A 26,888-nucleotide genomic window follows, 5' to 3' on the forward strand; every position below is an offset into this window, starting at 1 on the left:
CCAGATTTTTCCTTTGACTTGTCATTCTGCTTGAAGTGGTAACATTTGTTTTTAACAAAATATAAAATATGTATATTTTTCTTAAATTATTGAATCTTTTTCTTCTTTTGTTAAATTTATTTTTTTCTGTGAGTCTGCATATTTTTTCGTTTTGTCCCCGTTTACTATCCCCTCCTGCCCTGTTTTGGGTTTGGCAAACTCTGAACATTGTTTTGCATTTAAAATAACAAATATGCCCTTAAGCCTTAATATTTTAACAAGAGTAGCAGCAGCAACAGAAATAAAAAGTTTTTTAAGTGTTGAAAATATTTTATATTTTAATATTTTTTGTTGTTTTGCGTTTTGTTGTGTGTATGTTTTATCTTAATTTTTTTGTTTTATGGTATTATGAAATATTTTTTATCAAAAATTTGTACAAAATATAAACTAAATGTAAATACGAATATGTATTTATAGTTGTAGTTGTATTGTACCTTAAAGCATTAAAAAGTCATATACAAATATTTTATATTTAAAAAGGAGAAATATAAAAAATTAATATAAATTAAGTATGTCGCTTTTCGTCAGTGATTAACAGAAAAATGATTTATATACACACACACACACATTGGTAGATTTAAATGTGTTCGTATGTATGTATACTAACATAAACTCATTAAATATGTGTGTTATAGAGGTAAAATATTTAATATTGTACATATGTACATACGTATTTCATTGTACATATGTATTTCTATTTTATTTTATATGGCACATATAATCACATGTGTAGTAATACGTTGACTTAAAAAAATTGTATTTTAAAATTAATTGTTTTTTATTTCCAACATCTTAATTTAACTAACCTTATTTACTTATTCGGATACACAAAAAACAAGTTTCCTGCAAGTCCAACTTTACCAGGATTATATATTTCTACTTTATAAAATTAAAAATATCTACACAGAGGGAAAAGGAAATATACACGCCTGGTAAAAAATTGAAACCAAAGAGTTTATATTTTTTCAATAACATCCGTTGTCAAAGTATATACATACGTACGACAACACTATGTAATGTTAACAACACTACGTTGTCAACATTGCAACAATTGGTTGTCGAAATCTAAATTTCATACACATCACTGTTGAGAAACAATCCGTTGTCAATAGCGAGCTTACTACGTTAACATTTACACAACGGATATGTATAAAATTTAGATTTCGACAACTAATTGTTGCAATGTTGTCAACATTACATAGTGTTGTCGTACGTATGTATATACTTTGACAACGAATGGTATTGAAAAATTAAGAACAGTTTGGTGTCAATTTGGTACCAGGCGTGTATATTTATTTTTCCCTTTGTGTACTTTCAATGTATTCTAAAGAGAAGCTTCTAAATATCTTATAAGTCCCAATCGTTCCATAATAGGCTAAGTTATTATTTGTTTTATCTTATTTGTATGTATATAACTATATCTCACTTATCACCCCATCAAAAAAGATGGAGGATCTTTGTCTGTCTGTTTGTCTATCTGTCTGTCTGTAAGAATACCTTTATTGTGATGCAATTCGACAGAAATAAGTATTATTAATAGCAAAATCGCTCTACAACATTTTATGACGATCTTACTTTACGTTCATAAAATTTTAAAATGTCAACATACTTATGCAATTTGACATGGACGAGTTTTATATTAACCGAAATGTATCAACAAAATTGTATGACGATCGGTCCATAGTTGATCCTACACCTCTCTTACAAGATCCCCTTCAGAAAATGAATGAGAATGAATTAGCAAAACTGGATACATGTTTAGCCAATAAGACTTAAAAATGCTATAAAATCCATAAAATAAAGTAAAACAATATAAAAAGAAAACAAAATTAAATTCATGATAATTAAATATTAATCTAAAGATTAAAACATATTTATAAATAAAGTCGAAGTATCCAGTTTTGCACGTTTAAAAAAAAAATTTTGATTTTTAATATTTTGTGCAAAGTCCTTTTTCTTTTATGACACTCCGTTTGTACTCTCGACCAAAGTTCTTTAAGATTTCTTGGTGCATTATCGAATTGCGCAAGACGTTTTTTAACAAAGCCCATAAATTTTCAATTGGATTGATTTCCGGGCATTGAGTTGGCCATTGCATCGTTTGAAAATTCTGCGCTGAAAGCCAATTCTTTACCATTTTTGCCGTATGCTTCGGATCCCCATCCTGTTGGAGTATAACCTCTGACTCTGGATATGCACATTCTTCCACAAAATCTGGAATATTGGATTGAAAATGCTCAAATAATCCTCCTTTTTCATTATAGCACCTAATTTTACTAAAGACCGAGATTCTACCAAATGAAACAAACCCACACCATCAGACTACCACCACCCATGTTTCACCGTTTCTTTTACTTGGTGCTTTTTTTAAGGGTTCATAAGGGCGGTGCCAGTAACATTCCTTGCCATCAGACTGAAAATGATTAGTCTTCGTTTCATCGGACCATATAACCCTTTTGCAGTCATCAACACTCCAATTGTTGTGCTTCTTGCTAAATTTAAGACGATCCTTCACATTTTTTTTCTGATAACGCTGGTGTTTTCTGTTTTACGGCTGATATAAGGCTAATTCTACGAAGAGCTCTCCGGGCTGCCCATTCACTTAAGGGCTTATTTATGGCGACAGGAGCCTATTTTTGGTGTTTTTACCTGTAGGTCCATAGTGGACCCTCCCTATAAACCCTCTTACATAAAGTAAGTTTATCGTTAATGAATCATTCCAAAAGTTAAGAATTATAATAGAATTCGAAAAAAATAATAACTTTTTTTAAATTCTTTTGGATTCAGAAAATCGTCCGACAGTCCATATAAAGGGCCAAATGTATGATTTGATAGTAATTTAAAAATAGATACCAACCTATTGTAAGCAAATATTTTTACTAGCTTATCTTAAAAAAAACATTTGTCATTTTACAGCTGTGTCTGCAAAAGTGTTTATGTATGTATGGGTACTTTTGGGGCCATGTGTATATACGATATATGAACATTTGTATATGTATTTATGTAATTTTCATATAGTTAGTTTATTTATATGCAAACATGTGTGTAAATGCTTGTCAGTAAATGTAGATGAATATTGTTTATTTTCCTCCCTCTGGTTTGTTTGGCGAAAGTGCGGGATTGACAAATGTGTTTTTATACTGTTAATTTTACTTTTTGCTCGTTGCCCTCTTGCTTTTTTATGTTGTGTATATTTAGGCGTAATATTTTTAATTAAAGTAAATAATAATAAATTTAACAGCCTTCTTGGAGATTAAGATAAACTTGTTATATATGTAAGTTATAAAGCTTACGTTAGAAAATTGTGAAACATGCTGTGGTCAGTATAAGTTTGCTGAATGTAGTATTAAATTAAATTAATTTTTTAGCTTAAAACATATAATTTTATATGTGAAGCATTCTAAACTAAATGGAAATTCTATTACTCCCAAGTAATACATATGATAACATTAACAAACTGGAGACCCTTTTAAAGCCAACAAAAAGTCAGGTAAGTGTGTAATAAAAACCTCATTTAAATATTTTATTTTTATATAATTTTAATTTTAAATATGTGGCCATTAAATTATAAAAACAAATAATCCCAAAATGATCAAAGAAAAATATACGAATTAAAAACCAATTTTTTTTTTCTATTTTCCACTTGGATTTGTTTCACTCTGCTTTAATTTTGTGTTAAGTCTTAAGATTTTTTGCCATTTCTGCGTTTTATTCCCCTCAAAAAAGATTAAAAATAAAATTAGCGTGACTAAGATGTTGATGACGGTGATGGTTTGTTGCCATGTACAATATATTAAATATTCCTTTTACCACATTATTTAATCTGAATTTGTTTGTTTTCATAAAGACGATACACAATTTTTTTCATGATTTCTACTCATTATCAGGATACTTGACACATTTAGAAAAAAAATTATTTCAATGTTTTTCTTTTAGACAAACCTACAACAGCATATTTTTCTTTAAAAAGAATTATGTAAACAGGAATTTTATTTTCCTATGCTTTTGCTAAGGTTTCTTATGGTTTCCTTTTGGCATTTTAATTCTCTCTCTTGCTTAGTTTTAACAATAATTTTAATTTGGTTAAACCAAAAAAAACCAACGCACAGTGGTTCGTTTTAATGGGAAAAATCATTCCTTATTTCATAAAAATGCTTTATTTTTATATCCTTCACCTTTGTGAAAATCTTCAAGAATTCTATCATATATCCTTTCGAGAAGTTCGCTGCTGAAAATCAGCAGTGCCGGTCCATTAAGAACGGATATATGGGCGAAATTCCACTTCCTGTATTCCAAAAATTAAGCTAAATTTCAGCTCCATTCTAGTCCTCTAAATATTTATATCAAAACGAAACACTGTACAACGTTCGAGTTTATAATAGAGCTAAAAATTAATAGAAATGAGAATTTAATAAAGTAGAGAAAAATCTACAGGAATTTAAATGTTGTAATAAGAAGAAATTACAATAAAAATCCACAAAAACAAAAGAACGTGGCATAAAAGAAAGGAAAAGAAAGTTGTTAAGTAATTATAGATTAGGCGGCTCAAGATTTACATAAAAATCAAGTACTTGTCGTTTCAAACTTGAAAAAGAAATGAAAAAAAAAAATTCCTTGAAAATATCTACCCAGCGAAAAGTTTCATTACCAAGTAAGTAGTTAAAATGCTAAAATTTACTTACACAATAACATTTGAAGTCATTATTTTAACATGGTGATGTCATTGGAGTCAAGTACTTACAACAACCGCTTACAAGTAATTGTAAGTATTTATATAACGCATTATTAATAAGACGTTATTTGACTACTTATATATATGTAATCAGGACGATATGTAGTAGTCATTGAAAAGTATGCTGATAGGTAGGTAGTTACTACAGAAAGTCATTACCGAGTTTTTGCTGGGTATTTATATATGTATGTATATGTATTTTAAGAAACACCCATACACATAAGTATTTATAAATGTACTCACATTTTGATCAATTATTTTGAAAATGTTATAAAACAAAAATTAGAGTTTGGAGAAAAACGGTTTAAAATGTTACAAATTTTTATTATTTGTCATATTTATTAAAGGATCCATGGTATTAAAAAATAAACATTTGATTTATAACACTATTAAAGAAAATGAGCTAAATTTATTAGAGTTTTATGTTTTTGGGAAATGGCTGTTTCTTAAGAAAATTTTTATATTTTATATTACAAAAACAAACTAAAATACGTCAGAATATCTATGTAGAGGAGAACTCATGTGAATTGGAGTTTATAAGTGTAAATGTAGTGGGAGGTGATTTGATGGTTTTGGCCTGTTGCTTCTTTGCGTGACCAAGCAGAAAATCAAATTCATTTCCATTATTTTTATTATCTTATATCGTCTCAATGTTGTCCTTCTCATCGACCTCATCAGTATTATCGTTATCGTCATCGTCATCCCTATCATTACCATGATTGTGATGACCCTGCTTTCATATTCGTTTCGTTTCATTTCGATTCGTTTTGCTTTACTTCACATTTCCCATTTATTTTTGCTTTAAGTGTTTGTCATTTGTTTAATCATGTTCAATAATTAAGTGTCATTGTGTCTAAATCAATGGACATTGATAATGAATCATAGGCTGTTTTCCAAGTGAAAAATTATCAAGATTTTTATCATTTAGCATTTGCAGTGCGTGGCAAAACAATAGCAAGTTTTTCTTCTTTTCGTTTTTTTTTTTGCCCACAATTTGATTGATGGTATTTAAGTGTCTTTAAGAGATTTTGTTATGAAAATTTGTATCTGTTAACGATTTGTTTGTCTTTTTCCGTTGTCTCTGCCTCTTTTGGTCTCTGTTTGTCAATTGTTTGTTATTAATATTGTAATATCCTTCCCCAACAATTTTGGGTAATTTTTTTTGTTCGTTTTTCTTTTCTGTTTTCTTTGTTTTCCTTCGAAACAAAATGTTCTTTTTTATTTAGTATTTCCCTTTTGTTTATCTAAGTGTAAATCAGTTTATATTTTTATATTTTAAGTGTATGGGTCATTTCTTTTGAATTGAATATTGTAAAAATAAGCTACTGATTCAATAATATAAATAAGCAGATCAATTTATTTTGAAATTGAGATAATTAGAAAATAGAAATTAATAGAAATGGAAAGAGAAATAGTATAATGGAATAAAAAAAGAGGTCTGGCAAACTCTAGGAAATGAACACGTGCAACATGGTTAAATTTGTGTGACAATTTAGACTTCTAAACTTTAATAGTGTTAAGGGCAAAATTATTAAAGTTTCAACTAGAAAATATGTATGTATGTATGTATATATATATATATATATATATATATATATATATATATATATATATATATATATATATATATATATATATATATATATATATATATATATATATATATATATATATATATACAGGAATTACAAATCTTTAATAATAATTTTTCTTATTCACAGATTATACATTCAAATGAAAATGTCTCTATACATCATAGTTGTTACGCATAACAAGTACCTATAGCACACAATCAAACGTATATGACTCTGATCAATATTAGCAGATTTTTTTATCACAGTTTTTTTTTACCTTAACATCTTTACACTTGAATAATTTTTATCAGCTTTCAAATCTTGTGCTCAATACAAAAGTATATTGAAGAAAATTCCCAATGCGTAGATTCATTTTTTATTTCTGGTTCCTTAAACATAACGCTTTCTAACGAAAAATGTTAGTTAAATAAGAATATTTCATGTCAATAGTTTAAGTAAATAAATACTAAAGAAAAGTTCGACAAAAACTTTACCAACATTTTTTTAAGGCTTTTTATTGTGGTTTAAAGGTACAACTTCGAAGTATAACTCTTGTTTACGAACACAATAGGTTTTATTTCCTGTGTCTCTTCCTCTTTCTTTTTCTGGGGTTTTTTTTTGGTATATGTTTTTATTCGTACAATATCAGGTTATTGTGTGAGTTTTATAATTTATTTCTTTTGGCTCCAACTTCAATATCAATCACCTGAGATCTTTTTACGTAGAGGTGTTGGTTTTTTTATTATTGCTGTTAGTTTATTGTTATTGCTTGTATTAGAGAGCATTTTGAATAAGATTTTCATTTTAAATTCAATAGAATTAAATGTGTGTAGAATGTCTGATTTATCAAATAGTTTAACTCTGTAATATATAGCAAACTGAACAACAATTTCTATAAGTCAGGGACTACTTGCCATAACTACTTGCTGATCCATTAGCAACAACAATGATTTTTATACCCTTCAGAAACATCTTTAATAATTCTCACAGAATCTGCACAGCCGACCTTCAATCAGTATATATATTTATTCCTTTGAATACAACAAATTAAAGAGCTTTTCCATAAAATTTAAAAATCTTCAAAATATGGAGTTAATCATTTTGCCTTATAAAACATTAAAATGTGATAGCTTTGTTTGCGAACATATACTGTCACAGTCTAATCCAATATTTATCCAATTTCTTATTTTATATTTTATATAGAAAAAGTCTTTAATTTAGATTTTGTGGTTTTCAGACAAGAAAAAATATAATAAAGGCAGAATGAAAAAAAGGCCGAAGAACAAAAGTAAACAATTACATTGTTAACAAGGTTGGATTTGAAAGCATCAAATATTTTAGACACATTTTGGCTTCTCAAACAATACTTCAAAATCAAACCAAATCTAGGATAAAAGGATTGAAGTTAAAAATCTAGGTAAATGTAATTTTCAGAGAAAACTCATTCGGTTAAAGCTTTTACATATATGAAGTTATAAAGCATTTGCATTTATTAGTTTAATGTTATTTTATAAAATTATTACATATAAATGTTGTCATACATTGAACTCCAAAATTGAAATATATTTTAAATTGTTTTTATTGCAAAAAATCTATATATATAAAAATGAATGTGTGTTTGTTTGTATGTTTGTATGTTTGTATGTTTGAACGTTATAGACTACTAAACGGCTGAACCGATTTTCTTGAAATTTTCACAGCATATTCCTGCATGTCTGGAATAGGTAATAGGCTACTTTTTATTTCGAAATTTCAAGTGGGCGATGAGCCACGCCCACATTAAGAAAATATAAAATCCGTATATTTTAGATAATATAACAGTTAGAGTCCTCAAATTTTGTCGGAGCCACTTTAGTGTCAATATGATCATTTAGGACAAAAAGTAGGCGGACTAGCATTAGGGGGCGTGGTACCTAACATATAAATTAAATACAAAAATTCGTTTATCTGGGAAACTAATAGAACTAAATTCTTAAAATTTAGCACGAAGAACTTTAACATCCATATAAACATTTTGGGTAATAAATTGGCGGACTACCCATGAGGGGAGCGGCACCTCCCATATTAATTAAATACAAAAATTCGTTTATCTGGGAAACTAATAGAACTAAATTCTTAAAATTTTGCACAAAGAACTTTAACATCCATATAAACATTTTGGGTAAAAAATTGGCGGACTACCCATGAGGGGAGCGGCACCTCCCATATTAATTAAAAACAAAAATTCGTTTATCTGGGAAACTAATAGAACTAAATTCTTAAAATTTTGCACGAAGAACTTTAATATTCATCTGAACATTTTTAAGGAAAAAAGAGCGGACTTTCATCTGGGGGGCTTGGAGCCCCCATATGAATAAAATAGAAAAATTCGTATATCTGAGAAACAATTAGAGCTAGAATCATTAAATTTTACTTGAAGAACTTTGACATTCACCTGAACATTTAGAATATAACGGGCGGACTTCCAATGGGTTACTTGGTACCTCCCATATGAATTAAATACAAAATTTCGTTTAACTGGGAAACTAATAGAACTAGATTCTTCAAATTTTGAACAAATTATTTTAATAATCATCTGAATATTTTGGAGGAAAAAGGGCGGACTTTCATCCGGGGGGCTTGAAGCCCCCACATGAATTAAATTCGTATATCTGAGAAACTATTAGAGCTAGAATCTTAAAATTTTACATGAAGAACTTTGACATTCATGTGAACATTTAGAGAATAACGGGCGGACTTTCAATGGGGGGCTTGGCACCACATATATGAATTAAATACAAAATTTCGTGCATCTTGGAAACTCTTATATTATTCAAATTTTTTGTAGATAGATAGAAATTGGCGATAGATAGAAACTGGCGAACTTGCAATAATTTGCTTGACATCTTTTATATGTAACATATAATAAATCTGGTATTTATTTATACATATTCCTTTTAGGGTAGCAAAGCACACTGGGTATAGCTAGTGTTTATATAAAAATAAATTTACTAAATGTTTAAACAAAAACATTGTTTTAATTTTCAACAGCGAAAATGTAATAAATAATATAGAATTCGTAAACAATTTGCTGCACAATGGACAGGGATACATTATTGATTTTTATTTTTAAAATAAACATAATGTCTAATGTTAATACAAATTAAAGAAATTTAATACCTCAGTCCATATTTTAATCGATAAATAATGTAATATGATTATTTTCTTAAATTTATTTTTTTTGCTAAAAACCTGAACAAAGTTTTCTTTTATTTAAAATTTTGTATACATATAAGAATTTATTCAACACATTGTCGATTAATTATTTTTATTTTATTTTTTCCAAATAACTTGAAATTTCTTGCTCTAAAACTCAATAATTACAATTGAAATCATTGACTCATTCTATATACAAACTTTAGAATGTTAATTTGGAAAATAATTTCAATGATACTGCAAATCATCTTTAAGTTTAAACAACAATTCTAACAAGCAGATCAACTATAACAATGAAAATTCCCACATTTTATAACGACTACAATAGAAACACACACACACACTCGCATTGGCAGTCATACGTACACATTTGGATTTTGTTTAAACAATATACAAAACAAATCAAATCGAAAAAATAACAATGAAATTGGAAAAAAATGAAAATTCAAATTAAAAATGAGTTGAATTTTCAGTTTTTTGTGTTATTTAGTGTTTCATATGTATCAACCATAAAGTCTTGTTGTATGTATGTTTTGTTTTTGTTTATATTATCTCAATCTATAAAATTTGTTTACACAATTTAGAGGTTGTATTAGTAATCAACTTAAATTCAAATAAATATAAACAACAATAGACAATAGAGAATTTGAAATAGTAGAACAAAAATCCTAAACAGATTCATTTTATAGTAGAAAATACAAAATCGATGCTAATAATGCAATAGTCAGAGATTTAAAGGTAATTATTGTTTGACATTTTTAGTATTAGTTTAAACACATAAAGAAAACAAGTAAGAAATTATAGTCGGGCGAGGCCGACCATATAATCCTACACCTGTCTCCTACACCTGTTACAAAAATAAAATGTGATTTAGTTTTCATGATAAAGCATTTAAGTTGAATTGTACCTTGCCTCAGATATACTTGAGCCATTTATGGTTGAATAAAATTAGGCTTCGTCTCCGGTACCATAGAATATCATTGAATTATCTTCAAAATTGCGACCAGTAGTTTGACTACAAGGTATACAAGCCCTATTCGGGGTTTCAGTTGTATGGGGACTAGGTGAAATAACTATTAACTATTTTCAATAGGCTTCGTCCCTGGGACATAGAAGATCATGTACCAAATTTCATTGAATTATCTTCAAAATTGCGACCTGTAGTTTGATTACAAGAACATAGCTAAATCGACTCAAAAAATGATTCTAAGCCGATTTTTATACTTTAAGGTGGGTATAGGACCAATATTATTGTGTGTTACAAACATCAACACAAACCCAATATACCCTCCCCACTAAAGTGGTATAAGGGTGTAATTATTTAAAAATGCAAAGTCTTGTTGAACAACTTTAATACAAGAAAGTTTAGTATTAAACTTCTGGCGGAACTATTCGAGTATGAACTAAGGACTTTCCTTCTTAAAGTTTGCAATATATTCGTTATTCAAAGACAAGGTGTTATAGTTTTCTTTTCATCACAGAGATTTTCAATTACTTATATATATCAAAAAAAAATAAATCAATTGAAAGGCAACGAAACATCTTTCTTTTGAAATACCACCTGCAACACATGTATGTTTCATCAGATCCGAAGAAATTCACTTCGGCCACTCTCGGGCCTCTTTTACGGTCCATTACAATTTCGGATTTTTGCCCATATCTCCCTTATTTATGGACCAATATTGCAGATTATCAATAGAAATCTTCTTGAAAGAATTTCTCATAGAATTATTGATGATTTGGAATCTATAGATATCTGGATTCTTCAGAAAATTCATTTCATCAAACATTAAGACAGACGGAAATAACAACTCGGATATCTATAAGGAACCAAAATATATGTATATACCTTTTAGGGTCTATCAATTATATTGTAGAATAACAAATGGTATCAGAAACTTATACATACATAACCAATTTACGAAAGTGAAGACTATGAACTATTATTCACAATAAATAAATAGAAATTTTCATAAAATAAACTTGGAAACATCCAAATCCCATAAGAGTTGACAATTAAATAAATATTTTATTTATTCACACAAAATTATGAAGTCTGATATTGATGAGTAATCATAAGTATAAAGATAATATAGAATCAAAAGTATGAAAGCGATACGATTCTGTGAAATACATACTAAGAAAATATTAAGGTAGAATTCTTAAGAATTACACCAGTTGGAAAATTTTAATTTTGTTAAATTTATAAATCAAAATTTTCCAAGAAACAAATTTTTTATATTTAAGGTTTCTTTACCATAGACTGAGTATCTTTACTAAAAGCTGAGTATCATTTACAAAAGAAGCAGTAGCAAATTTCCAACTTGGTAATATAAACAAAGATTGTAAATGTAAATAACTTTAAGTATATTTACTTTAATATGAAGCCTTTAAATTTATTTAAATTTCATATTGACAATTTGACTTTTTCAAACAGCCATACACATTCATACATGCATACATATACACATAATCGCGTGATTGTGTGTATGTCAATTTCATTGCTATTGCTAATTCTAATGTCTGCGTACAAATAAAGCGTAAATATTTGAAAATTTTTAACATTGTGCGAATAAAAGGATCAAGAAACAAAAATAAAAAAAAAACATTGAGTTGACATCTAAATACAAAGACAAAACAAGAGAGAGGAAAAAAACTTTGACAAGAATTTCAATGAAATGCTTAAAGTCATAAAGTGTTTGCGTAAATGTTGTCAAAAATTTACTTGTTAACGTTGATATTGTGTGTGTGTGTGTCTAAGTGCATGAGAGGGGAAAAAAGAGATGATTCAATTCCAGCTATTTAGATTTAGAAGAAAAATCAATTTGTTTTTATACTTAACCTCCAACATTTTATACAGCTACAAAGTTTTTGTAAAAGAGGCAGGAGGTTGTACTTTAGTGATTTAAAATGTCATAAATTTATATCTATAAATAAATTTTACATTATTATTTTAGAAAAATCTTTCAATTTTAATACTGTAGAATATTTTGTATATTTATATATTTGTAAATAAATAACAAGTCATAAATAGTTAAATAATTAACAATATGTGTTAAACTAAATTAGCTGGAATTATTATGTTTACTGCAACCGGATTAAAATTTTTTAAAAACTCATTAGTCTTATCTTAAAGAATTCTGATATTAAATATATTTTTCTTTTTGTATATCTTGAAAAAATTTCTGATTTGTCTATGTTTCAAAATTAAAATGCTTGAAAATTTACTAATTAAAAATTTCTTTAGATTTAAGTGAATATGTGTATTATATAGTTATTGATGGTTTTCTTTAAATTAATTGGAAATTTTTACAAAATATCACTCAAACTGAAGTAAATAATCGTATAAAATTAAGTCAATATAAACACTTTATTAATTATTTATTTTCTATATTTATTCGCACTTGATTTGTGATTGAAACAATATTGTTTTTTGTATTTTAAGATTCATAACTCTTTCTACCCATTAGAACCATATAACGAAATAGAATAGATGTTTATAATTAAAAGAATTTAATACATTTCCCATAAATTTTGTAACACTTCAAATAGATATCTAGCTATAGATTTTCCTATGTGCTTAAGAAAGTGAAGGGGACTATTTATTATACCCTTCACGTACATACGCCCGTATAGTTTGCCGTTCAGTTTGTAATTTCTACAATATAATTTTCCGACCATATAAAGAATATTAAGCTATATCTGACGGTATTTGTGTTAAAATAAATTTTCTGAAGACCACAGATATCTTCGTATTCCGAATATTCAATAATTTTATCAGACATGCTTTCGAGAAGGTGTATTTATATATTATATTGTTTTTATTATACACAGGATTTCACACAGTTAACAGCTCAGGGATGGAAACGTTTTTTAATGAAATTCGGAATTGTTAAAATTTTAAGAAACAATCAAAATAACTCTTCTTTAGATTATTTGAGGACAATGTTAATTGGTTAGTTTGAAGGGAGGATGTATGTTACATAAATTCCAAATAAATACTGCTAAGCCTCCATCAGGTCTGTATGCTCCCTTACTGGTACCTGGGGTGGTAATTGAACCTACGACCTCCAGTCTAGAGACCACTAACCCACCGGAGGCACACTTGATAACAAAAGTGAAACCAATTATTTTCTCTTTTTATTAGAAAAAATACAAATTTATAAAAAAAACAAGTAAGAAAGTATAATCGTGCGTGGCCGACCATATGATATCCTACACCAGTTATGAATATTTGTTATTTATTTGTTTATCTTCAATATAACCTAGTTTTCGATATATTTAAGCAATTTTTAAACGAAAAACTAATTTTCTGAAAGAGGGTTTATATGGGGGCTAGGGACAAATATGGACGGATACCGATAACATTTTGTGATTAGATTTATATTTATATAATATTTATTTGTGCTGAAATTCATAGCGATATTAGTGTTTATTTGTGAATTTTGGACATTCAAGTCATTTTCTGAAGGATGAGTCACTAACCCAATATACCCTCCCCACTAAAGTAGTGTATGTAAATTTGAGACCTACTTCTCAAAATTTAGACACTTGCTCGCTAAAAAAACATTTTGGATAAGTATATATTTTTGTAAATAAATCACACGCAAATAATAAACAAAAAATATAATTAATAAACACACGAAAAACACATGCATACTTAATAAATTATACCTCAAAAATGATTTATAATAAAATTCCCTATTTTCTTTTTTGTATAAAGTAAATCATTGATAAATAGTAACATATTGAATAAAAATAATAACAACGAAATCTTATAACAAAATTTAATACTAACAATGACATAAGCAACATACATAAATTCTAAAATACACAATAAAAATTATGCATAAAATAAAATGCAAAATGATGATGTTGCACCAAAGTCACTCAAATAAAGTTCATACTTATACATAAATATGTATGAATAATGTAGATTCAAATGAACGTTAAACTACATACATACATATGTGCATATGTGTGTATTTGTTGTTTGGAAAAATTGATGTATGAAGATATATTATGCAAATAGAGTTTAGTATGAGGATTTTTCATATTTTCTTTTCAATTCAAGTCACGAGATTGTTCTCACATAAACTGTGAATATTTATTTACAGATTTATGATTTTAAAAATTTACCTGAAAAAACATACGTTTTATGAATAAAATCAATCAATTTTTTTTTGTAACAAATAAAACACATCATATCCTCATAGTGAGAAAAACAATGTCATTATATCACCACTGCTTCAATATCTACAAAAAAAAGAGGTTAAAATTTGAAAAGAAATCTTATGTTTACAATGACATCTGTCATGAAGTTAATATCAGCAAAATCAATGACATTGTCAAATGTCAGTTATGGTGACATATGTATAAAGTTTACTTAAAGTGTTCAAATATTGTTATGTGAAGTCAATTATACATATTCATATATTTGTTTGCTTAAGTATTTAATTCTTATTAAGAAGTATTCAATCAAATAATAAAATGAGGAAAATATTACCATGTCAGATGGGGAAGAATATGTATTTAGATGGAATTAAAATCGAAGCTTATATAGATTAAGAATAGATATATGAAAGCTAATATAGAGTAGACTAAAATCCTGGCAGAGTGGTTACCGTTTTGGTTTTAAAATTCACTTTTCATCTAAAATAATGTTAAATCGATTTATTGATTGCAGCCGCATAATGTAATTATGTTCACTTAATTAAATATGTGTTAAACATTAAAATTTATTTCTTTGTTTGTTTTCAGACGAAATGAAAACTACGCAGTTCATTAAAACATAAAAAATATACTAAAATAAAAACGTGCGTATAAAATGTCATTTAAATTCTCATGAACTCGTTTATGTATGTTACGTTTTTACTTTTCCTTCATCATTTTATATCACACGCATACATTAAATTACATAAATGTAAATGTATGGTGTATAGTTGTGCATACGTGTGTGTATGTGTGTTATCCCTGCAGTTCGACAAAGAGTCAATGCATCCGAATAAAACAGTGATTTCCATTAATGTCTAACCACCTGGTTGGCTCTAATTCGTCTTTCATCACGCATGTACTCTTTGTAAAATAGGGTGAAGAATAATCGTAACTTTAGTATCTCTTTTGTAAGCGAAAGAGCGGACATTTAAAAAAAACACTTGTCTGTCTCTTCGTAACCTATGGGGTGACGATTGACTTCCTCGTAGGACAAGCACATGTTAAAATATCTAGTCACCTGGACAGTCGGTGGCTAGGGATAAACCTAAGTGGTAGATTCGGGACTGTCCGACCGAACTGCTGGGATGTTATCGCCGTTAATACAATATAACGCTTGTATATGTGTGTATAATTATATCCTTTGGGCGTTTAACTTTATGACAAACTTCACTTTGTTACAATTGGTCATTACCACAACAACAGCAACGATAGCAACAACTACCACGTTTACATTTATACAATATTAACAGGAGGAAAATAACAGCAAGAGTAAAACAAAACACTGTTACAATTTCAACAACAAAAACTCAAAACAATTATATATTAACATTTTATGCTTGATCAGCAGGCTGGCAGTATTATTATATACCCACATACACTGTATACATTGACATACATGCATACACATATAAATGCATGTGGACGTGATGATATACTACGGAGTCACCCTGCTGTCTTAGAAGCCATCTATGTTTGTTTGTATATCCAAAATCAGGCAAGACATTTAGGTTTCTTGACACTTATGTACACTTTATATTGCTAAAAGAGCGAAGTCAGTTGTAAGTTTTGTGTCTCTAAGATATTTAGAAAGAAATGACTTTAAATCATTTTTTTAATCCACATCAGAAAGTACCTTCAGAAATACTCTATAACAGATTAATTTATGAACGAATATATGTATGTAAGTGTGAAATTGATATGCATTTGTAGCAATTATTATTCTTCAAAGATATTTACATATATGTCCTAGAAGTATACCAAACCCTAACTGCAGGGCAGTTATGCTAATACATAAACACACAAAAATACATTTAGTCCTACATGCATGTTTTATTTCAGTATTTTTACACTTTAAAGAATATGTTCCTAAATAAAAATCTTTAATTTGTATTTATTTTATTGTAAAAAAGGAATTATTTTCCTTTGTCATTTACTTTAAGCAATTTGTTTTGGTTCTTGAACATTTTCTCTGTGTATGAATACTTTGTTTATTTATCATTAATACTTGTAAGTAGTAACTAAAAACATACAATATATAAGTAACTATGTATGTATGTATGTACTTGTATTCTAACGTGTGTTTCTATGTAGTGGCTTTGTCATGTGTATGTTTGTGTTTTGTTTATATGTAAATGTAAAGCTCCCTTTTGTATTCTGTTTGTTATTGTCATGTCAGTTATGGTTTTGGCATGCAAATGTGTTTTTACACGTTTTACTTACTTTCTATTTTTTTCTGTTTTACTTTTTTTATTATTTTGTTTTTATTATTGTTGTTGTGTTTTATTTTCTGTGGTTTTTCTATAGACATTGTTGCCATTATTGTTTATTACCTCATACTTTTTTATTATTGCTTACACCCAAGGGTTAAATTTATAGAGTAACTTTTTGTTGTTGTTGCTTTTCGTGTGCACTCATACACTAAACAACTATACACACTCTTACATACACATTCATATCTACACATTCCTATACAAATTCATAAAATTTTTTGTAGTAATTCATAAAGAAAGACTCGTATCTACAAATTTGTCAAGCACTTTGTCAAAATTAAAGTTTAACTTTGAATAAGCAAAAACTTTATAACGTAAGTATAAGTATACGTGTTTGTATGCACAATGATGTTGAATTAATAAAATATAAAATTTCTCATCTTTAATTATATATTCTTATTGGCAAGAAAATAGCATGAAAAGTTTAAATATGCAAATGATAATTTTAAATTTTCATAAATATGTATGGCAGGAAAAACTTTTTCAAATGAGCAACAATATAATTTGCTGTAAAATATAATTTTTATTTTGAAGTATAGAGTATGAGATACACCTGATGGTAACATATTGTCTTGAAGTAAAGTTTTTAGTTGTTTAAAATAATTGTGTTGTAAATATTTAATAAGAGACTATAATCAAAACTTTATGGAATCAATAATTTAAAACATTACATTTACCTAAATTTATTGTATTTGCAACAAGTATGATTAATAAAATTCAATATATATTGCTCATACGCTTGGGTTAACTACTTAAGCGAAGTCATACATGTTAATTAATAACTAGAAGCCAAAAAACAAACACACAAACAAGCAAGAAATAAAAAAAATAAGTTTCTAAAGTTAAAATGTAAGTGAATGTCCTTTACCAGTAAAATAAATATAAATCATTCCAATTATATTGTAAAACTACTAGTTCTTTTTTCAACAAGTTTTAGTCACAAAACAACTAAAGCCATACAATAAATTTTACAAAATAATGTCACAAACATAATCATGACCATACTTATCACAAAAATACATAAATGGAAACACTAACATTAAGTTTTACAACCAACTATAGTTACCACTACTAATACGACAACAACAACAGCAACAACTACTAATTTAAGCTCTTAAATGAATGAAGTTTGTAAAGGTAGAGGGAGTCAGGACAGAAAGAGCAACAAACTATACATATTTATAGGTTAATGTGTAAAAACATATGAGTTCATTAGGATGGTACCGGATAATGGTTGTTATTCACTATTCTATACATTTAAAATGATATAAATAAAAAAGGTATTTCTTCAATATTGTTCTAAAAGCAAACAAAATAATTTTTATCTACATTTCTTCATTGCTAGACCACTTACATGCGTATATTGAATGTTTTTTGTATACTCGTCTAATAATACATACGAGTACATTTGAAAGGTTGTACACACAAATATTCTGCTTGAATTTGTAAATGAACAACGAATATGTTTTTAGAGTTGTTGGGGTTGAATATGAATTCATGTAATAAATATAAATGTAATTAAGTTAATTATATGACTCTCTCACACAAAACATTATTTTATTTACATACTTGGTTCAACCGCTCTCAAAATAGTGGCAAACCTGAAATCAATGGTTAAAGTGTATGCTTCGCTGACACACAATCATAGACATTATTAACAGAATTTTTGGTAACTAAAAATACACATGTATAAAAAAATAAAGCTCAAGCAATTAAGATTAACAGTTAAATTACAAATAAATATAACAGATTTATGAATATTTGTATCTTTATTGAATTCATTACTAAAATCAATTGTCTTTAAAAAATATTTAGAAGATCTTTTAATACTAATACTTCTATACTTACCCTCTCCTAACACTTCAGATTAGATTTTTCTCAATTTAAAATTATGCTTCTATTGGAAAACAAAAAGAACCCAACTCTGCATTTTTTATATACTACACCTTCTGCTGGCCTCCGGCAAGTTAGTGGTTAGTGTTCTAGTGTGGTCCTGAGGCCCTGTAAAGAAGTGCACAACAAACCCGATAGAGGTCTAGTAGTAATTTTTATACCCACCATCAAAAAAGATGGGGGGTATATTGTTTTTGTCATTCCGTTTGTAACACATTGAAATATTCGTCTAAGACCCATAAAAGTATATATATTCTGGGTCCTTATTAGATTCTAAGACGATCTAGCCATGTCCGTCCGTCTGTCCGTCTGTCTGTCCGTCTGTTGAAAACACGATAGAGTTCAAACGGAAGTAGCTAGCGAGCACAGATACTTCTAGTTGATGCAGTTTGTTTGGTATTGAAAATGGGCAATATCGGTCCACGATTTCGCCTAGCCCCCATATAAGGCCCTCTTCAGAAAATGACTTTATCGCTCATAACTTGCTAAGGGAAGCATCAATAGCGGTGAAATTTGGCACAAACATGTTTTATGGGAACACAAATCTCTTCGTAGAATTTTATAAGGATCGGTTCATAATTGACCCTACCCCCCATATAAAGTCCCCTTCAGAAAATTACTTTATCGCCCATACCTTACTAAGAGAAGCACCAATAGCGGTGAAATTCGGTACAAACATGTTTTATGGGAACATAAATCTCTTCGTAGAATTTTATAAGGATCGGTGCATAATTGACCCTACCCCCCATATAAAGTCCCCTTCAGAAAATGACTTTATCGCCCATAACTGGATAAGAGAAGCGTTAATAGCGGTGAAATTCGGCACAAACATGTTTTATGGGAACATAAATCTCTTTGTAAAATTTTTTAAGGATAGGCCCATAATTGACCCTACCCCCCATATAAAGTCCCCTTCAGAAAATGACTTTATGGCCCATAACTGGCTAAAAGAAGCAGCAATAGCGGTGAAATTCGGTAAAAACATGTTTTATGGGAACATAAATCTTTTTGTAAAATTTTATAAGGATAGGCCCATAATTGACCCTACCCCCCATATAAAGTCCCCTTCAGAAAATGACTTTATGGCCCATAACTGGCTAAAAGAAGCATCAATAGCGGTGAAATTCGGTAAAAACATGTTTTATGGGAACATAAATCTCTTTGTAAAATTTTATAAGGATAGGCCCATAATTGACCCTACCCCCCATATAAAGTCCCCTTCAGAAAATGACTTTATGGCCCATAACTGGCTAAAAGAAGCAGCAATAGCGGTGAAATTCGGTAAAAACATGTTTTATGGGAACATAAATCTTTTTGTAAAATTTTACAAGAATCGGTCCATAATTGACCTTACCCCCCATATAAAGTCCCCTTCATAAAATGACTTTATCGCCCATAACTGGATAAGAGAAGCGTTAATAGCGGTGAAATTCGGCACAAACATGTTTTATGGGAACATAAATCTCTTTGTAAAATTTTATAAGGATAGGCTCATAATTGACCCTACCCCCCATATAAAGTCCCCTTCAGAAAATGACTTTATCGCCCACAACTGGCTAAGAGAACCATCAATAGCGGTGAAGTTCGGCACAATCAAGTTTTATGGGAACCTAAATCTCTTTGTAAAATTTTATAAGGATAGGCCCATAATTGACCCTACCGCCCATAAAAAGTCCCCGTCAGAAAATGACTTTATCGCACATAACGCTAAGGAAAGCATCAATAGAGGTGAAATTCGGCACAAACATGTTTTATAAGAATTTAGATCTCTTCGTAAAATTTTATAAGGATCGGTTCATAATTGACCCTACCCCCATATAAGGTCCCCTTCAGAAAATGACTTTAAGGCTTATTACTGACTCAAAAATGTGAGTACAGAAGTAAAATTTTACATAAACAAGTTTTGTCCAAGCCAAAAGATCTTTATCAAATTTTATTAGGATCGGTCGTTAATTAACCTTATCCCACTTGTAAAGTCCACTTCAGAAAATGACTTTAAACCTCATTACTAGCTTAAAACTGCGAGTACATCGATGAATTTCGATATAAACAATTTTCGTATTAGCTAAAATCTCCCACTAAATTTTATGAGGATCAGTCTGTAATTGACCCTACCCCCTATAAGGTCCCCTTCAGATAATGACTTTAACGCTCATTACTGACTCAAAAATGCGATTACAGCAGTGAAAATCTATGTAAACAAGTTTTGTACTCATGACTGAATTAAAGATACAAGTACAGCTACATTAGATACAAATAATTATTGTATAAACCGACAAGGATAGGTCCATAATTGACTCTACCCTCCATATAACCACTCTTACAAAAAAACAGTTTATGGTTATAAATATTGGATCAAACAAAATTAATATTTTTAATTCGGAAGAGCACGGTCCATGCTTAAGCCCTTATTAAATTCCCTCTACCAAATATTTCCCTGATGTTCATATTAATATCGACATACTAACTAACTAACTAACTAACTAACTAACTAACTAACTAACTAACTAACTAACTAACTAACTAACTAACTAACTAACTAACTAACTAACTAACTACTAACTAACTAACTAACTAACTAACTAACTAACTAACTAACTAACTAACTAACTAACTACTAACTAACTAACTAACTAACTAACTAACTAACTAACTAACTAACTAACTAACTAACTAACTAACTAACTAACTAACTAACTAACTAACTAACTAACTAACTAACTACTAACTAACTAACTAACTAACTAACTAACTAACTAACTAACTAACTAACTACTAACTAACTAACTAACTACTAACTAACTAACTAACTAACTAACTAACTAACTAACTAACTAACTAACTAACTAACTAACTAACTAACTAACTAACTAACTAACTAACTAACTAACTAACTAACTAACTAACTAACTAACTAACTAACTAACTAACTAACTAACTAACTAACTAACTAACTAACTAACTAACTAACTAACTAACTAACTAACTAACTAACTAACTAACTAACTAACTAACTAACTAACTAACTAACTAACTAACTAACTAACTAACTAACTAACTAACTAACTAACTAACTAACTAACTAACTAACTAACTAACTAACTAACTAACTAACTAACTAACTAACTAACTACTAACTAACTAACTAACTACTAACTAACTAACTAACTAACTAACTAACTAACTAACTAACTAACTAACTAACTACTAACTAACTAACTAACTAACTAACTAACTAACTAACTAACTAACTAACTAACTAACTAACTAACTAACTAACTAACTAACTAACTAACTAACTAACTAACTAACTAACTAACTAACTAACTAACTAACTAACTAACTAACTAACTCCTACTTGGCCTATGTCCTATGTTTCTTTTATACACAAGATTTGTCACTGTTAACTGAGATGGAAACTATGTACTGTTTAAATTAGAGTCCTTCTATCATAATGAAATATTTTCAATAAAACTGTAACAATTTAAAAATATTTTTAAATACATATATTTAAATGATATTAATTCAACCAACAAATTACAAGACTTGCATGTTTTTGTTATGTTAAAACTTGTCCAAACATGCACGTTTTTAAATACATTTTACATGTTGGTTGGAGCTTGTAAATCCCTAAATAATTAATTTCTTCATTTAAAATGTATAAAATTTTATCAAAAGGAAATGAAATGCAGAACTTTACGTATAAATGTGGTAAATCAAGTTAAAAGTGCAGGAAAAACTTTTATTTTATATAATTTCTCTTTAATATTACCGTAATGTTTAATTAAATGAAATGAATTAAATTAATAAATAAAAATATCCTACGCTTGGTCTGATCTGGTCTGCTTCGGTTGGCTAATGGATTGGTGGGTGGCGGTTAAATTTGTTGGGTTTTGTGGCTTATTAAAAGCACATGTCAAGTATTTTGCCTTTTTATTTCATTTTAAATCCCGGCGAAATAAAAACTACATAAATTTAATAAAACCAAACAACAAAATGAAAATGAAAAAAATAAATAAATAAATAAATAAATGTATATTACAACAACGAACGAAGAATAAAAATGCACGTAATGAAATAAAAGCGTTTCAATACTTACAATATTGGAATTTTTGTTTGATTGTTGTTGTGGTTGTTCGGTATGTAGTGGTTGTTAAGGGCCGTGTTGTTGTATTAAAAGGGTGTTGGCAGATTGTTTGGTTGCAGACGAGTTTTCAATTTCGTTATAGTTGTTGTTTATATTTACCTTGTTGCTGTTGCTTGATATGAAATATATTTTTGATTTTTATTGTTGTTTTTAAGCATTATTTTCCACTTTCATTTAAATTGGCTGCGATACTTTATTTTGGATAATTTTATTTTATTGTGCCATATATACGAATTTAATTGAATTACATCGTAAATTTTTATTTAGATTTTGATTTAAAATTTATTAAAAAGAACAAAGAACGAAATAACATGAAAATATTTTATTTTGATTTTATGCTTGATTGAATAAATTTAATATTTAGATTTTTTTTTTTTCAAAACATAAATTTTATTAATGTTTGATTAGTTTTAGACGAGTAATTTAATTTTAATTATTTTATAAATATTTAACATATAATTATACGCACTTATATTAGCATTTGCATTTTTTTGGAGTGTGTGAATATTTTTGTGTACGTTTTGTTTTTGTTAATTTTTCGTTTTTGGTTCAGCGTAATTAAAAGTTCGTGTTAACACCCTTCCCATTATTTGTTAGCAGCCATGTTACGAATATACTACACATACATACGAACATAAATGAAAATTTTTAAGGAATACTATGAAACTAACTGTGAAAATAAACCACTAGTGGAGAAAAACTAGGTTAAAATAATTTCAAACCATGAACGTCAACGTCATATTAAACAAAACATTGTGAACGTAGTATTACGGTCTACTAGCAACTCACTGACTGACTGCTGCATGTTTCGTTGACTGACTAACTGACTGACTGAATGAATGAGTGACTAGTACAACAACTACTACTAAAACTGATGGCAACCAAAATGTATACAATATGTTTCAGTTACTCTGGTTCCTTCTCCTCATACATCCATATTGTGTATCCGTACGTGCACACATACATACATTTACAGTATGTAGATGTAATCGTCATAGTCGTCTTTATCATCATCATCATCATCATCATCGTCGGTTGTTCAAAAAACAAAAGTATATTACTATAGTATTGGTAGATTTTGTATGATGGATGAAGAGTGTTGCCACTTACCACTCGAGTATCTAAGAAAATTGAAATAGTTTATGCGGGAAATTGCACTTTTATTAAAATCCAAAGTCAATTGAGCATGTTTAAATAAAGACGTAGCAGAAATTGTTAAATATACATAGTTTTTTGAAATGCTCTTAGTGACAGTAGTTTTAATTAAAATTGTTTAATGTATCTATACATATATTAAAACAAATCTAAAGAATTGCGAGGGTATAAGTTTTACCGTAATTAAATATCATATATACCTACTAGAATATATGCATGTGATCTAAATTTATTACAACCAAACAGTTTTATTGTTTCTCTAATAGGAAAACTTATTTTATTTGTAAGATCTTTAATCAATATATTGGGTAACATCGATAGCTAAATCTTGGTACTAGTACTATCTCTATCTCTTATCAAAGAGCAACTGTTTTAGGATTAAAAGTACTGTTTTTTAAAGGTCTTGTAAGTCTATGAAGTAATCTATCGACTAGTCTATAAAGTAATCTATTGACTAGTCTAACTACTAGAGAATTAGTATGTTAGCTAATCTGTGGATGGGTCTAAGGAAATTTGTGAACTAGTCTATTACCTAGTCTTTCGACTAGTTTATTGAACTAGTCTAATGAATAACACCGTCCGACACTCAAAATTAGACATGAACCAGATGATATCAATCTGAAACTAGAGATTAAATGAAGTAAAACTACCTTCACAGTTTTTTATTTCGTGATCCTGTTTCTTTTGACATTTGGCATTGTTTAATCAGTAGAAGTATTTTAAAATATTTTTTTGAATAACATACTTCTTTAAACTTTGAAGTCCTTTAGAAAGGACACAAGATCACGAAATGAAAAATTAAAAACGCAGTTTTTCTTCCTTAAATGTATAGTTTCAGACGTATATCATCCGGTTCATGTTTACCGATTTTTTTCTCTTTTTGTTGGACGGTGTAATCTATGGATTATTCTAATGATCAGTCTTTTGACTAATCTATGGACTAAAGTATTCGTTTGCCTACACAGAGGGAAAAAGCGCTCCGCATTGATTTGAGTGTGGATTACTCCATCCTTTTTTTTTGTGTAGAAGCGATCTCTTAAACACTTTCTTTTATAGGAAAGTAATTTTTTATGTTTTGCATTACAAAATTTTGCTTCTTAAGTTAGTCTAGTAATATAACAGATCATAAAGTAGTTTGTTTATACACAGAAGGAAAAGGAAATATACACGCCTGGTACCAAATTGACACCAAACTGTTTCAATAACATCCGTTGTCAAAGTATATACATACGTACGACAACACTATGTCATGCTGACAATATTGCAACAATTCGTTGTCGAAATCTAAATTTTATACACATCCGTTGTCTAAATGTTAACAAACATGGTAAGCTCACAAAAAAGAATGAAGTAATCCGCACTCAAATCAATGCGGAGCGCTTTTAGAAGTACGGTAAGTATAGTGCTCCTTAAACCAGCGATAAAATACTTGAAACAATTAATTCAAACCCTTTTTTGGATCAAAGTGATCTTACAATGTACTTATTTTTATAATTTTCTATTTCATTTAATCTCAAATGCATACTTGATTTGAGATAATAATAAGATTGATTTATGAATGTAAAATATTGAATTAATCCCAAAATGGGCTTGACTTGAGCACGATTCGTACTTAATTTCATAATTCAGAACATTTTTATCTTTCAAATTTTAATATCGAACACAATAAAAACTAATATTTCCATAAGGAAAACTACTTGCAACCAACGGTGGCAACACTATGTTGATAGTGAATTATTGTTATTAGTTACAAAAAAAAAAAAAAAAATACATTTATACGTGGTATATGTAAATAAATTGTATAGTTAATATTTATGAATGTAAATATATTCCCAGAGTAATTGTGGGTTAAAACCCTCTCTATACATTCTTTCAACATTTCTTTCATTTATTCTATACGTTCTTTTTAAATATTTTGAAAAGGATACAAAAATGAAAAAAGAATTTTTTTCTATAGAATAACCAAAAAATCCCTAAGGCTAGAATGCATGCACTAAAGCTAAAACCTACATACCCATTTACATATCGACTCACTGATACACCCGCTCATTTACTCATTCAACAACATTCATTTAAACTCGGTTATTCCACATTCAAACTGGCACACATGTATTTGTTGTTGTTTTTTCCTATTTCAACTACTTTTTACCACACAAATAGAGCAACAACTTTTAATTCATCGTAGTTATAGTAGTAGACGTCGTAGTAGTCGTTTTTGTTAACAACTACAGCAGCAGCAGTGAGACAAACAAAAATATTCCACATTCGCCTCCGACAAAACAAAAAAAATTATAAATACAACAAGAAATACTACAACTCTCTAAGCAATAAACACGCACATCCTACAAAAGAAATATTAATGGAAAACTTGAAAGTAAAAAGAAATAGCAAAAAAAAAACGAAAACACCAAAAGAGGGAATAAAAAACACGAGACAAACACGCAAAGTGTGCGGTTGTTATTGTTGTAATTATGATTATTTTTGTTGTTATTGCTGTTGCTATATTAGTCCATACGCAGCAGGATCACATCAAAAAAACTACTGAGACAATTTCCTTCGCAAAGTGAAGCATTAAATAAAACTTTTTCCCTGCAGTTGCTTAACATAAACTAAACAAAAACAAAACAATTTTAGTTAAATCTCTTTATATTCACACAACATCTTCTATT

The 26,888-nt window shown here is 28.6% G+C and overlaps 1 protein-coding gene across 1 annotated transcript in view; it reads right to left on the minus strand.

Moving 5' to 3' along the window:
• Positions 1-26,888, minus strand: part of LOC119605189 — a 98,083-nt gene that overhangs the window by 70,920 nt on the left and 275 nt on the right. Inside the window, exon 2 of the mRNA XM_037958146.1 lies at positions 23,017-23,255. The gene's annotated coding sequence lies outside the window, so the exon portion shown is untranslated. The remainder of the gene's footprint in view (positions 1-23,016; positions 23,256-26,888) is intronic.

The sequence above is a fragment of the Lucilia sericata genome, unplaced genomic scaffold, assembly GCF_015586225.1.
Source record: "Lucilia sericata isolate MDLA Ls3-8-SP2 unplaced genomic scaffold, ASM1558622v1 Contig000014F_arrow, whole genome shotgun sequence".
NCBI lineage: Eukaryota > Metazoa > Arthropoda > Insecta > Diptera > Calliphoridae > Lucilia > Lucilia sericata.